General features: G+C 40.9%; 1 protein-coding gene across 3 annotated transcripts in view; it reads left to right on the top strand.

Moving 5' to 3' along the window:
* The window catches only part of LOC143025536 (neuroligin-4, Y-linked-like), a 651506-nt gene that overhangs the window by 539888 nt on the left and 96618 nt on the right, over nucleotides 1-15000 (top strand). The gene's annotated exons all lie outside the window — the stretch shown is intronic.

The following is a 15000-nucleotide window of genomic DNA, read 5'->3' as shown; positions in this document are numbered from 1 at the left end:
TTTGGAGGCGGGGGTAGGAGAGGGGTAGAGGAGGCGGAGGGAGAGGGGCAGGAGAAAGTGGAAGGGCAGGGGAGGAAGAGGGTAGGGGACAGGAGGTGGCGGGGAGGAGGAGGAGGGGAGGAGAAGGAGGGGAGGGGGAAGGGGAGGAGTTGGCAATGGAGACCACCTCCTTAACGGACTCTGGTTCTTGTCCGAAGAAGAATAGTGTTTGTCTCGAAGTAGGCAGTGAAGTCTGTCATCGTTATCCTTTCGGAAGATCCCTGGACACTTTCTCTACTTTTGGGTTCCCCCTCTGATGATAGAAATCACGTGACCTCAGAGTGAACAAGGTTAAAATCAAAAGAGTTAACTAGTGTACAGTTTAAACGGTATTGATGTTAACCTTTACTGGTGTTAACTAAGTTCAGTTAAATCACCTATAGATAAAGGGAATATACATGCAAAGGCGAGATAGTCAAGGCACTAGCAGACTCCTCATATCAAGTTACTTGGAGGAGAGGAGGAAGTGGGGTCAGAGCGAGTTGGAGCCAATCAACCTAACCCTGTCGCTGTTTTTCACTGACTTCACCATCCCACTCACACGCAGTGGGAAGTGAGAAACCCCTACTAAGGCAGAACCCTGTCAATTGCAGCAAACCGTTTTTTTCTTTCCCGTTGTTGGTTCACCGCCTCGCTAGGCTAAGCCTGTCGGGTGCCTACGCGACTTAGCAGGCAACAGACCCCGGGCATCAAACTCACGACCACCTGAACATGAATTGGACACAGTAAACACTGTAGTACCACGCGGCGTCAGCATATATTCCACCTGGCGTCTGTCGATTACATCTAACGTTCTTTCGCACTGATTGGCTTCAGAGTTCAGGATGACACACGCACAGCCACACACAAACAAGCTTTGAAGCGCACGATGAAGAAATGGAAAAGAGACCCAGGATAGGAAGAGAGTAGGAGGAGAGCGTGAGGAGGAGCAAGAGGCGCCGAAAGAGTATTCTAGAGAGAGGCGTGAGATCTTCCGGGAAATGGGATGAGGAAACGGCGGAACACTTTCATTCCGGCAGTAAAATTTGCTCCAACAAACGTTGTAAAATTTTATGCAACAAAGAGCGCTCCCCTCTCCATCCAATACCCCTCCCCCCCACCGCTCCCTAACCTCCCCCCCCCCAAGTCACCGCCACCGTCCTCCACTTCCTCCCTGAGCCTAGAGTAGTTGGATCGTACGGGTCCTTCGAAATTTCTTCTTCTTCTTTGTATTCTTCTTCTTCGTATTCTTCTTCTTCGTATTCTTCTTCTTCGTATTCTTCTTCTTCGTATTCTTCTTCTTCGTATTCTTCTTCTTCGTATTCTTCTTCTTCGTATTCTTCTTCTTCGTATTCTTCTTCTTCGTATTCTTCTTCTTCGTATTCTTCTTCTTCTTCTTCTTCTTCTTCTTCTTCTTCTTCTTCTTCTTCTTCTTCTTCTTCTTCTTCTTCTTCTTCTTCTTCTTCTTCTTCTTCTTCTTCTTCTTCTTCTTCTTCTTCTTCTTCTTCTTCTTCTTCTTCTTCTTCTTCTTCTTCTTCTTCTTCTTCTTCTTCTTCTTCTTCTTCTTCTTCTTCTTCTTCTTCTTCTTCTTCTTCTTCGTATTCTTCTTCGTATTCTTCTTCTTCTTCGTATTCTTCTTCGTATTCTTCTTCGTATTCTTCTTCGTATTCTTCTTCGTATTCTTCTTCGTATTCTTCTTCGTATTCTTCTTCGTATTCTTCTTCGTATTCTTCTTCGTATTCTTCTTCGTATTCTTCTTCGTATTCTTCTTCGTATTCTTCTTCGTATTCTTCTTCGTATTCTTCTTCGTATTCTTCTTCGTATTCTTCTTCGTATTCTTCTTCGTATTCTTCTTCGTATTCTTCTTCGTATTCTTCTTCGTATTCTTCTTCGTATTCTTCTTCGTATTCTTCTTCGTATTCTTCTTCGTATTCTTCTTCGTATTCTTCTTCGTATTCTTCTTCTTCTTCTTCTTCTTCTTCTTCTTCTTCTTCTTTTTCTTCTTTTTCTTATTTTTCTTCTTTTTCTTCTTCTTCTTCTTTTTATTCTTCTTCTTCTTCTTCTTCTTCTTCTTCTTCCTCTTCCTCTTCCTCTTCCTCTTCTTCTTCGAATTCTAGTATTCTTCGAATTCTTCTTCATCGCATTCTACTTTTTCTCTTCCTTCTCGTCCGCCTCCTCCTGCCCCTCCTCTTCCTCCTCCTCCTCCTCCTTCTCCTCCTCCACCTCTTCCTTTCTCTTCTCCTCCCTCTCTTTCTTTTTCTCATTCTCCTCCTTTTCCTTCTCCTTCTCCTTCTACTACTCCTCCTCCTACTCATTTCCTTCTTCTACTCTTTTTCTTCTCTCCTCTTCTTCCATCTCCTTCTTTTCCTTCTACTACTTCTCCTTGTCTTTCTTATCTTTTCTACTTCTTCCTTTTATCTTTCCACCTTCTTCCCCACTTTTCTTCTCCATTTCTTTTCCTTCTTTTCTTTTTCTCCTCCTCAACCTTCTTCTTCTCCTCATCTTTCTCGTTCTCCTTATATTTCTTTCGTTTTATTCATCTTCTTCCTTATTTTCCTCCTTCTCCTTCCCTCCTTCTTCTCCTCCTCCTTCTTCTCCTTCTCTTCCTTCTTCTCCTTCTCTTCCTTCCTCTCCTTCTTCCCCTTCCCTTCCTTTTCTCCTTGTTCCCTTCCCTCTTGTCCTTCTCCTTCTTCTTCTTCTCGTTTCCATCCTTCTTCTCCTCTTTTTCCTCCTTCTCCTCCTTTTCTTCCTTCCCCTCCTTCTCCTACTTCCCCACCTTCTCCTTTTTCTCATTCCTCTTCTCCTTCTCCTTCTTGTCCTTCCCCTACTTCTTCTCGTCCTTTTCCTTCTTCTCCTCCTTCCCCCTCCTTCTCGTCTTTCCCCTCCTTCTTCTCCTTCTCCTATTTTTTCATCCTTCCCATCCTTCTTTTCCTCCTTCTCCTCCTTTTTCTCCTTCTCCTCCTTCTTCTCCTTCTCCTCCTTCTCCTTCTTCATCTCGTCCTTCCCTTTCTTCTCCTTATTCCCCTCCTTCTTTTCCTCTTTATCCTCCTTCTTCTCCTCCTTTCCCTCCTTCTTCTCTTCCTTTTCCTTCTTCTCATTCTCACGTCTTCCTTCTTGTTTTTCCTCCTCCTTTACCTCCGCCTCCTCCACCTTCTCCTCTTCCTCCTCCTCAGCTATCTCATCCTCCTAATCTTCCTCCTCATACTTCTTTTTCCTTCTTCCTATTCTTCCTCCTCCTTTTTTCCCATCATTCCTCTCTTCCTCCTCTTCCTACCCCTTTACCTTCCCTCCTCTTTCTCATCCTCATCCTCCTTCTACTCCTCTACCTCCCCTTCTCTTTTTCCTCCTTTTTTTCCCTTCTCATCTTCCCCTCCTTCTCATTTACCTGTTCTTCCTCCTCTATCTCCTCTTCATTCTCTCCCTGCTTCCTATCATTCTGTTCATTCTCCTCGTCTTCCTTCTTGCTCCTCTTCCTCTTCTTCCTCTTCCTCTTCCTCTTCCTCCTCTTCCTCATCCACCGCGCTCCACCCCAAATAGCAGGAGTGTGAAATACATTAAATACATTATATTCGCGGCTCACGACTGACACGAGCGGCCGCGGCAGGTCCCAGATGTCAAGCGCCGGCGTCACGCTCCTCGCCGTTCGAATTCCCCGGCCTCCTGTCCACGGCCCCCAGCCCCCCAGCCCTCGGACCCCGACTCACGACCCCAGCTCTCGGTCCCCGTGCCCATGATCCCCGGCCCATGATCCCCGGCCCAAGATCCCCGGCTCACGATCCCCGGCCCCCGGGCCACGGTACCCGGTACTCGGCACCCGGTACCTAGCCACCACACCACGGCGCTGTCTTTGTCTACTTAGAGAGCTCGTCAAAACTTCGAAATCAGCCTTAATTCATCCATTAAGGCCCATTTGTCCTCTAAAGATACTCTTGTTCAGTTTAACGTCAAACTTACCTTAAGCAGGTGTTTCTAGGCACTACGCTCTCAGGCGTGGGATTAGAGTAGGCATTGGGAATGATTTCTTAAACGCCGTCATTTCTAACATTATGAAATTTAAAGCCATGAGAACTATAGCCTCTGTATTTATAGCACAACGTGTAGAAGGAAATTATTTTGGTGATATGCATACGAGGTAATGGATAGAAAACCGAAAATCGTACTCGTAAAATAGAAAATAAAATTTTGATAAAAGAAGCCAGATAAAGCATGCGTTTACCTAAAACTTATAACACATCAGGTACAAGAAAACTTGAATGTAATACACATTATTCATATAACCGACTCTTGCAGTCAAAATCAGATTACTGACAAAAATAAAAAAAATAGTAGAAGATAGTACAAATCAACATAGCGTGCAGTTTAGAGTATTGTTATTTACAGTAAAGCTTGGAAGAATAAAAGCGAGTTGAAGCAGACCAAATCAAACCAAACTAGACTTTATTAGAGAGTAAACTGATTTGTATAAATGTTGCTTTGGTTGAGTTTCATTCTAATAGTATTGCCGTGAATTCTGCCACAGGACAAAGGCTCTGAAAAGCCACGTAACAATGTTATCACGACCAAGAAGACAAAATATTTATATAATAAAGAATATAATTTGGATTATATAATGTATATTGTTTTATCGTAGAATTTAAACATAAAATAAAGAAGTAGAATAAGCGCACAATATAGTATGTATCCAAAAATCAAAGAATTAATAATTGAATAAAAAGAAATGGGAAATGTTAGACACGTTCAGCTCTGTATCCTGAAATGAAGAAATTCACAACTGAATAAAGACAAATATGGAATCAGACACGCGCAATTCAATTTGATACATCTGGAAATCACTGCTTTGATAGACTAAAGTCCTGGAAACGCGATAAATAAATCAAATCTAATTCGGAGAAAACCACATCTAAAGCAGCTAATCAACTACAGCTTAACATACAAAGCTTGTGGTACTAAGAACTACTTAGACTGGGACAAAGGCGAGAGAGAATATACAAGAAAATTCCCTATTTTTCTAAGTAGGGGAAGGTTAGAGACTGGTCCAGCAGCTCAAAGTCGAGGCACTTAATCCATGACCATTTCTTCCCCGAATTTCACTTTTGGCCAAAATTTGGCCAACCTGACTCTCGGTCAAGAGTGCGCGCCTCGCCGACCACCAAGGGGAGGTTAGTCACGTAAGACCAGGCTAAGTAAAGCACGCGTTTCGCTCGCATGGACGTGGACTAAGACCCACCACCACCACTCCACCCTCCCTCCCTCCCTCCCTCCCTCCCTCCCTTCCCATGGGAATGATTCTCACCCTCCTCAGTTCACCTCGTCTCTTCTCACCTCTCTCTTCTCTTCCTATTTCTTTTCTTTTCTTCTCTTTTTTTTTTCTTCTTCTCTCTCTATCTCATTTCTTCTTTTTTCTTTTCTTTTTTCTTTTCTTCTTTTTTCTTCTTTTCTCTCCTCGTCACTTTTCCTCTTTTTTCTTCTCTTTTCGTCTTTTTTCTTCTTTTTCTTCTCTTCTCTTTTCTTCTCTTCTCTTTTCTTCTCCTCTCTTCTCTTCTCTTTTCTTCTCTACTCTCGTCTCCTTTCCCCTTCTCTCTTTTTCTCTCTTCTTCTCTCCTATTTTCTCTTCTCCTCTCCTTTTCCCTCCTGTTCTTTCCTCTTAGTTATTCTCCTCTTTAACTCCCTTCAAGTCCGTTCCACTGTTGAAACAGTCTGACATTCGCTAAAACTAAGCATTTGGGGTTAGGACACAAAGACCCAAGTGTCTTTAAGGACCAGATGTCCTACTGCCACCAAATTGTCCATACAGTCGTTCATGTGCCCAGATGAACACGGGAAAAATGTCTCCTTTGTTATTAATTATTCATAAAAAGATGTGATATAATGTCTTCCCTCCCACCTTGGCGACTAACATTTAGGGGTATTTTGTCAGTGATGACCAGCGCTTCTATCCTTAGGGGACAAAATCCCACCGAAGAGAACGACATGTTGAGGTAGTAAAGGAGATACCCATTCTTTCATGAGTGGATATTTGTCTCCATGAGTGGAGATTTGTCTCCAGTCATAAAAGAATGTTGCATGACTCAGGAGCATAGGGGTGTCACTAATATGACTAAGGTTTTGAGTAATGTGTTCTGTCGTGGATACCTCATGTAGTAAAGTAACACTGTGTAGTTTTGGTTGCTGGCAGCGTGTGGCAACTCTGTTGCCACAGAGTTACTTTGAGGTGAAATTTTTCTGTATTTTAGTTTACTACTGGTGTTTTTTACGCTGTAGCCCAGTGGATGCCGTGTCGGACTTATGAGCAAATAGTTGTGAGTTCGATTCCTGGGATCCAATGCGTGGAGACCGCCGTGGAGAGTGGGGGGAGACAACTTAATATCGGCCTAAACAAAAATAGATGAATAGATAACAGCGGCTTGTCGCAACTGACAAGGTTTTGCCCTACCATGGGTTTTTATCTTCCTACTGTGGGGAGTTGGATGGTGAGTTTAGTTTAGGACAACGTTTCCCAACCTTTTCCGACTATAGCACCCCCTCTTGTCATGTCTAAGCAGTCCAGCACCCTTATCTTGTTATTATAAGGATAAAAGAAAGGGATTTATTTCCTTGATTCCTTAGAACTGAAACATATTGACAATGTTGTTTTTAGAAGAAATAAAAGCAACCTAGAAAAATAAAATAGCATGGAAAAAGTCAAATATGCACAACTTGGTAATCAATGATACATATATTAATATGATTTTTGTGTGCATCACTTCCCAGCACACCCTACAATTGATTTCATCACTCCAGGTTAGGAAACGCTGGTTTAGAAGTTGTGCATGTCTCCATGTTGTTAGCTATTTCTTGCTAACATGAATCAGATTTTTACTCTTGACCTCTTAACGAGGTATCAAGGATAACCATGTACACTTTGTTTATGTTACGGGAGAATTTGTGGTCATAAGGTTTTATCACAAAAATAAAATAAAATGAAATGGTGGCCATTATTGCGTGATGTGATTTTCTTTTTCCCATTTTACTCCTGTGGTTCTGAGAACGCCTGGACCAGTCACGTCACGTCAGGTCATGTCATGTCACCATCTTGGCAGTTCCGGGAACGTGTGACGTTGTACATTTCACAAGACCAGCGTGCGTGACTATGGCTAGTTATTTCACCCTTTGCCTGGCATTTTGGTGAATACTCTGGTTCAACTCCAGATTTGTCCAGAGTAGGAGAGAAGGGGAAGGAGGAATGAGGAGGTGGGAGGGGGATGAGGGTGTGGGGCAGGTTGAACATAACGTATTTGTTCACCTTTTGTTCATCAATGGTAAAGATCACGAACCCATACAGCACAGCGACGCACTTCATCTGTTTTGTTCTGGCTGATTAAAGAGGCAATCTTTCACTGCTTGAGGGAGGACTTAAAGTTTAAAAGGGCTGTGTGGGGTGTCGGTCGATCAAGGCCTCCTTCAAGGTCGAGGGTGACTCTACGGCTACATGAACTCACTTGACCTCGACCCAAACGAATAGAACTTGGCTGGAATAAACTAGGTGACCGCGTCGACAAGGAAAGCAGGGTTTAATTTCCTTATTAACATATTAACAAATAACAATAGTAAACCCGTCATTCCCATGTCGATGTCTGGGTCCACCGCCTTCTTCAGGAAGTAAGACGACGCTTTTGAGGGTCCAGGGGTCGGGCCCGAGGACCGGGAGCAGGGGACCGGGTCCAGGGGCCGGGGATCGTGGACCGGGGACCGGGGACCGGAGGCCAAGGACCGGGGACCGGGGGCCGAGGGCCTGGGACCGGGGCCCGGGGGCCGGGAGCCGAGGGCCGGGGACCGGGGACCGGGTCCGAGGTCCGAGGGCAGGGAGCCGAGGGCCGGAGGCCGAGGTCCGGTGGTCCGGGGACTTATTTTGTTACCTAATTGCCAATTTACCCGCTGGGCGCGTAAGTTGCATTCTTATGCTTTGCCATGACCTTTGACCTTGTCGGCCATGAGCGTCTTGGAATATTGGAAAAAATATGGGAATGCACTATATAAACCAGGGTGATCAAGAAATGAAATCATAGCTTAGTTTTCTAACAGTTAACTATCCATTTCCTATAAGATCGTTTGAGTGTGTGTGTGTGTGTGTGTGTGTGTGTGTGTGTGTGTGTGTGTGTGTGTGTGTGTGTGTGTGTGTGTGTGTGTGTGTGTGTGTGTGTGTGTGTGTGTGCGAGTACACGCATTTATATATATGTGTATGCGTATTTGTGTATCTAAAAAGTTATATAAGAAGCGTATTATCCTCGATGTCATTTGCATTAACTTTTGAACTGCAAAAAAATCCACAGCGTTTCATTTATAATTTTTTATCGACATATCAATATTGACAATATTAGTATAAAGCAATCCCCGAAAGAGGTATTTCATTTTTATCATTAATCCTATCAGTGTAAAATAATATTCCTTTTCTGTACAAATTTTTCAAAGCCTAATTTAGAAATACAAAAGAGAGAGAAAAAATACTATTATTAATTTTGATATTATGCTTTTCTTAATACCGTACAATCCCCTCTTGACATGTTTAACTCAAACATGTTAGTAAATACGATACTCGTTTCGCATGAAATGATTGATAAAGTCGCCCTCACGCGCCAAGTATTTGTCCATTTGGGATCTGACGCATTTTTGCGGAAATTCTACGTGTTCTCCGGCTTTGTTGAATCATGCGTGCGTGCGTGCGTGCATGTGTGTGTGTGTGTGTGTGTGTGTGTGTGTGTGTGTGTGTGTGTGTATGTGTGTGTATGCCTTTCTGTTTGTCTGTCTCTCCGTCTTTTTGTCTGTCTGTCTGTCTGTCTGTCTGTCTGTCTGTCTGTCTGTTTGTCTTTGTCCGTCCGTCCATTGCCCCAGACCATACTGAAACACACGCAGAGAAAGAGAGAGAGAGAGAAAGAGAGAGAGAGAGAGAGAGAGAGAGAGAGAGAGAGAGAGAATTGTAACAAGAAGCTCAGATGAAACCATGGCTACCGTAACTCGGTGAACGTGACAGAGATTTTACGTTAGGAGGCGCTTAACTGCCACCAGAACCGTCACCTTTGCCCATTGTGTTGGGTAGTCCACGACAAAGGACACACAACGCTGTTATGGACACAAATTGTTATTGTATCATGATTTATTCATGCAATACTCGACTCACAGACAAAGGCTTTTTCATCAGTACTTTAACATCGTCGAACGAATTACTTAAACTTTAATTAAATATTTTAAAAAATTTAGAGCACTACTTTGGAAGCCAATTGTACAAAAATAAACAAAATATATTCTTTGTTATTATCATTATTTGTTAGACGTTGTAGCAATTGAGAAGGAAATTCAGTTAGATGCTTAGAATATTTAGGTAGAGCACTACTTTGGAAGCCAACTGTGTCCTATATTCTTTATCGTCATTATTTGTCAGACGTTGTAGCAACTGAAAAGAAAGTATACTTAGATGCTTAGAATGTTTAGGTAGAACACTACTTTGGGAGCCAACTGTGTCCTATATTCTTTATCGTCATTATTTGTCAGACGTTGCAGCAATTGAAAAGAAAGTATACTTAGATGCTTACAATATTTAGATAGGTAAAACACTACTTTGGGAGCCAACTGTGTCCTATATTCTTTATCGTCATTATTTGTCAGACGTTGCAGCAATTGAAAAGAAAGTATACTTAGAAGCTTAGAATGTTTAGGTAGAACACTACTTTGGGAGCCAACTGTGTCCTATATTCTTTATCGCCATTATTTGTCAGACGTTGTAGCAATTGAAAAGAAAGTATACTTAGATGCTTACAATATTTAGATAGGTAAAACACTACTTTGGGAGCCAACTGTGTCCTATATTCTTTATCGTCATTATTTGTCAGACGTTGCAGCAATTGAAAAGAAAGTATACTTAGATGCTTACAATATTTAGATAGGTAAAACACTACTTTGGGAGCCAACTGTGTCCTATATTCTTTATCGTCATTATTTGTCAGACGTTGCAGCAATTGAAAAGAAAGTATACTTAGATGCTTAGAATGTTTAGATAGGTAAAACACTACTTTGGGAGCCAACTGTGTCCTATATTCTTTATCGCCATTATTTGTCAGACGTTGTAGCAATTGAAAAGAAAGTATACTTAGATGCTTAGAATGTTTAGGTAGAACACTACTTTGGGAGCCAACTGTGTCCTATATTCTTTATCGCCATTATTTGTCAGACGTTGCAGCAATTGAAAAGGAAATCGTTGAACAAATCCGGGAACACATCAAAGCCTTAAGCATCAAAGCGAGTCTGACCAAAGTGTGAAGAGAGACCGGTCGAGCTCCACCACCGCCCTCTTTGAGGGAGAAGTGTTGGAGAGTGGTGGAGAGACGTGGGACGGCACAGGTGCAGAGAGGAAAGATTTTTTTTTTTATTATCTAATCTTGTTTACGTTATTAATTTCTTTATTTATTCCATTTATCTATTCATTTGTTTATATTATATATTATTTATTCATTAATTTCATTTGTTTCTTTATATATTTTATTTGTTTAAATTCATTCGTTTATTCATTTATATATTCGTTTGTTTCTTTGCTTAGCTATTTATTAATTTATTTATCTATATATTCATTTATTTATCTATATATTCATCTATTTATTTATCTATTTATTCATATATTTATTCATCCATTTCATTTATTTAGTTAAGTTATTCATATTTCTGTTGGATGGAATTAGAGATTCAGGACTGGAATAGGAGAGAGAGAAATAAAGAGGAAGAGAGGGGAAGAGTAGTGGAAGAAGGGAAAGACTTCGAAAAGAGGAAGAGGAGAAGAGAGGTATTGGAGAGAAGGGAGGAAAGGAGAGAAGCAAGAGAGAGAAAAGAGAGAAAAAGAGAGGGGAAAGGAATGCAGAAAGTAGAGCTCCACAGTAATCTTTATCGTCTTCATTACCTCATCCTTTACATATCTAATCTGTTCATTTCTTCATTCACATTTCTCCTTTGCTGATCAAACACCCATTTATTTGTTTGTTTTAGTTAGATATTTTCTTATTAATCAGTTTGTTTATGCCACGTGACTGGTTGTGCTTATGATCATCATTTGAGTTTGTCATTGGGATCTCATTTTACAAACGAGGTGACAGAAGGAGCCAATCAGATGTCTCGACCTACCCGTGACGTCATCAGGAGTGACCTTACATAGACCTTTGCTTTTGACCTTACTTGACCTGGCTTGTGAACACTCCATGTGTCCTCCTCCTCCTCCTCCTCTTCCTCCTCCTCCTCTTCCTCCTCCTCCTCCTCTTCCTCCTCCTCCTCTTCCTCCTCCTCCTCCTCTTCCTCCTCCTCCTCTTCCTTGTTTCCTTTCCCTCCTTCCCATCCTGCTCTTCCTTTTCCTCCTCCTCTTCCTCCTTCTCTTATTCCTTCTTTTCCTCTCCTTCCCTTCCTTCCTCCTCTTCCTTTTCCTCCTCCTCTTCCTCGTGTTATCTCTACGTGACTGTGCAACGACGAGGCTAACTTGAAGTCGGGAGCCGGGGCGGGGGGAGGGGGGGGGGTCTTCGTCCCCTCCGGGAATTAGAATTGTCCTCGCAGGGATCCTCTGCAAGGGTCCGGCGGGAATTAGAAAGAGAGAGAGAGAGAGAAAGAGAGAGAGAGAGAGAGAGAGAGAGAGAGAGAGAGAGAGAGAGAGAGAGAGAGAGAGAGAGAGAGAGAGAGAGAGAGAGAGAGAGAGAGAGAGAGAGAGAGAGAGAGAGAGAGAGAGAGAGAGAGAGAGAGAGAGAGAGAGAGAGAGAGAGAGAGAGAGAGAGAGAGGGAGAGAGAGAGAAAGAGAGAGAGAGAGAGGTCACCCTCCCTCTACTGTTCCCTCTCCTTTTCCCCTACTCCATCTCCTCCTCGTTTCCTTTATCCTCTTCCTCCTTCTCCTCCTCCTTCCCCTCCTCCTCCTTCCCCTCCTCCTCCTCCTACTACTCCTTCTCCATCCTCCTCCATTCTACTCCAATTGTCTTCTACTACTCCTCTCCTCCACCTTTCCTCCTTTTCCCCTTCCTCCTTTTCCTCCTCTTCCTGTTCCTCTTCCTCCTCTTCCTTCCACTCTCCTTTTTTCTCCTACAATATCTCTTCCTACTCCACTTGTTTATACACATGCTTTGCCATTTCCCCCCCCACACACACACTCTCTCTCTCTCTCTCTCTCTCTCTCTCTCTCTCTCTCTCTCTCTCTCTCTCTCTCTCTCTCTCTCTCTCTCGCTCTCTCTCTCTCTCTCTCACACACACACACACACACACACACACACACACACACACACACACACACACACACACACACACACACACACACACACACACACACACACACACACACACACACACACACACACACACACTCCTCTCTCTCTCTCTCTCTCTCTCTCTCTCTCTCTCTCTCTCTCACACACACACACACACACACACACACACACACACACACAATCTCTCTCTCTCTCTCTCTCTCTCTCTCTCTCTCTCTCTCTCTCTCTCTCTCTCTCTCTCTCTCTCTCTCTCTTTCTCTTGTTCTCGTTCTTTTTTCTTTTCTCTGTGTTTCTATCTTTTCTTTGTCGCAGCATGAATGGTTCATGAACCCATGAATATCTTAGTATCTGCAACACTTACTTGAGTCCGACTCTTTACTCAGAATTTTGGGGAGCGTTCATAGAAACTCTTCCCCATGAAGAACAAGACAAAATAGTGTAGATATATATATATATATATATATATATATATATATATACATATATACATATATATATACATATATACATATATACATATATACATATGTATATATACATATATACATATATATATATATATATATATATATAAATATTCATATATGTATATGTGGATATATGTATATATGTATATATGTATATATATATATATATATATATATATATATATATATATATATATATATCTCAAGGACTACTATTACACAGGACGTGCGCACTCAGATCCCTGGGTCCGCTAGCGGAGGCCATTGCTTTCTTTGTAACCTAACATTTTATATTGGACAAATATATCAAAACTAGAAACCTAACATTGTATATAGGACAAATAAATCAACTATTGACTTATTCAATACAGTATAAGTTAATATAAACTTTTATAGTGTAATAAGAAACTATTTTTAAAGCACTGCTATGCTTTGAAATGCCAATTTTAGCCGGACTTAACAGGTATTATTGTATGAGATTTGTGGACACCAGGGTTGGCGATTTTTTTTTTTTTTTTTTTTTTTATAAAAAATCTTTTTTTTTTCTTTTTATATCAGATTAATTTGATTTAAATAGATTTTTTTGTAGATTTTAAATATTGTGGGATTGCTATCTGATATGCGATCTGATTGCTAAAGGACATTTTTAGCATATCAATATAAGGAGCAGTGTTATATAGACTTGCCACAAGTATACAAGGAACGGTATAAGCCGTATGTGAGGACTGTATGCTCAAGTTCACTCGATTCCTCCAAGAGTTTTCTCATCTTGGTGACATTTGCTGCATTGTCTGTCACAACACTTCCAATGTGACAACAAAAATCTTCTTCAGTCTTTTTGATCGAATTTTGTACGAGTTGTAGAAGATATTCAGCAGTGTGAGGTTTCCTTGATGTGTCTACTGTGTCATCTCAATAAATCTGACCAGTGGATGTTGTTAGAGTGACACATATTATGGGCTCATTATGGATGTTAGACCACCCATCAATTGAAAGACATACAGTTTCATTATTCAGGTCATCTACACACTTTTTATATTCCTTTTCATACACAAGATCCAAGTACGTATCAGCAATATCTTTTCTGAATGAAGGAATATAACCTGGCCTCAGGTTCTCAACCATCTTGAGAAACTGAGGATGCTGAACAAGACGAAATGTTGAATTTGTAGCAAATATAATTCTTGCAACTTCTTTGTCGAGATTTTCCTTTTAAAAGGCTGAAGTTTTTATGATAAATCTGTTCAGAGATGTTGATGACTTTCTTTTAGATGAAAATGATTTAGCAGAAGTGGCGCCCGTGGAGGAGTCTGATAGTGACCTTTTTAATGGTGGAGTCAGGTTTGCAGACAATTTAAGCGGAGCCAATGATGAAGGGATTGAAGCTGTTGATACAGATCCTGATGTGGAAACAGAATATTTTAGCATATTGCATAATTTATAAATTAATAAATAAATGAATGAATACAGTGTGATATAGGCTACTTTTGAGTACTGTAGTTATTTTTTTAGATAATGATTATATTCACACAAACCACTAAATTATTTGGAAATAATTAACAGGATTTGAAATAGATGTAATACAGGGAAAATTATTGGAATTGATGAAAGACTTCTTGAACGGAAGAAAAATGAGAGTGGTACTTAGGGAAAAGAACTCAAATTGGGTAAATATAATAAGTGGAGTCCCCCCAAGGCTCCGTATTGGTTCCGATAATGTTTGCTGTTTATATAAACGACATAGATGAAGGAATCGAATGTTATATAAACTTCTTTGCAGATGATGCGAAACTACTGAGGAGAGTAAGTACAAAAGAAGATTGTAAATCTTTACAAGAAGACCTGGACAAAGTCTGAAAATGGAGTATAAAGAACGAAGCGAATTTCAACATTAAGAAATGTAGTATAATGGAATTTGGAAAAAGTAAAAATAGAATATCCTGTCAATACAAAATTGGTATAAAGGAAGTTACAAAAGTAAACTCAGAAAGAGACTTAGGAGTAATTAACTCAAACGATATGACACCTGACAAACATGTAAACAAAATAGTTGGAGAAACTTACAATTTAATAAGATCAAAGAATATGGCCTTTGACTACATGGATGAGAAAATTGTAAAGAAAATACTAGTAACACTGATAAGACCAAAATTAAAATATGTAGCGACACTATGGACACCTAGTACACACAAAAAAATCATAAAGAAACTAGAAAGACTTCAAAGAGCATTGACAAAGATGGCACCAACACTTAGCAA

The sequence above is a fragment of the Oratosquilla oratoria genome, chromosome 5 (genome assembly GCF_046742065.1).
Source record: "Oratosquilla oratoria isolate Oo_2021 chromosome 5, ASM4674206v1, whole genome shotgun sequence".
Lineage (NCBI taxonomy): Eukaryota > Metazoa > Arthropoda > Malacostraca > Stomatopoda > Squillidae > Oratosquilla > Oratosquilla oratoria.
Note: the sequence above shows the minus strand (reverse complement) of the source record. Positions and strands in the feature narration are given on the sequence as shown.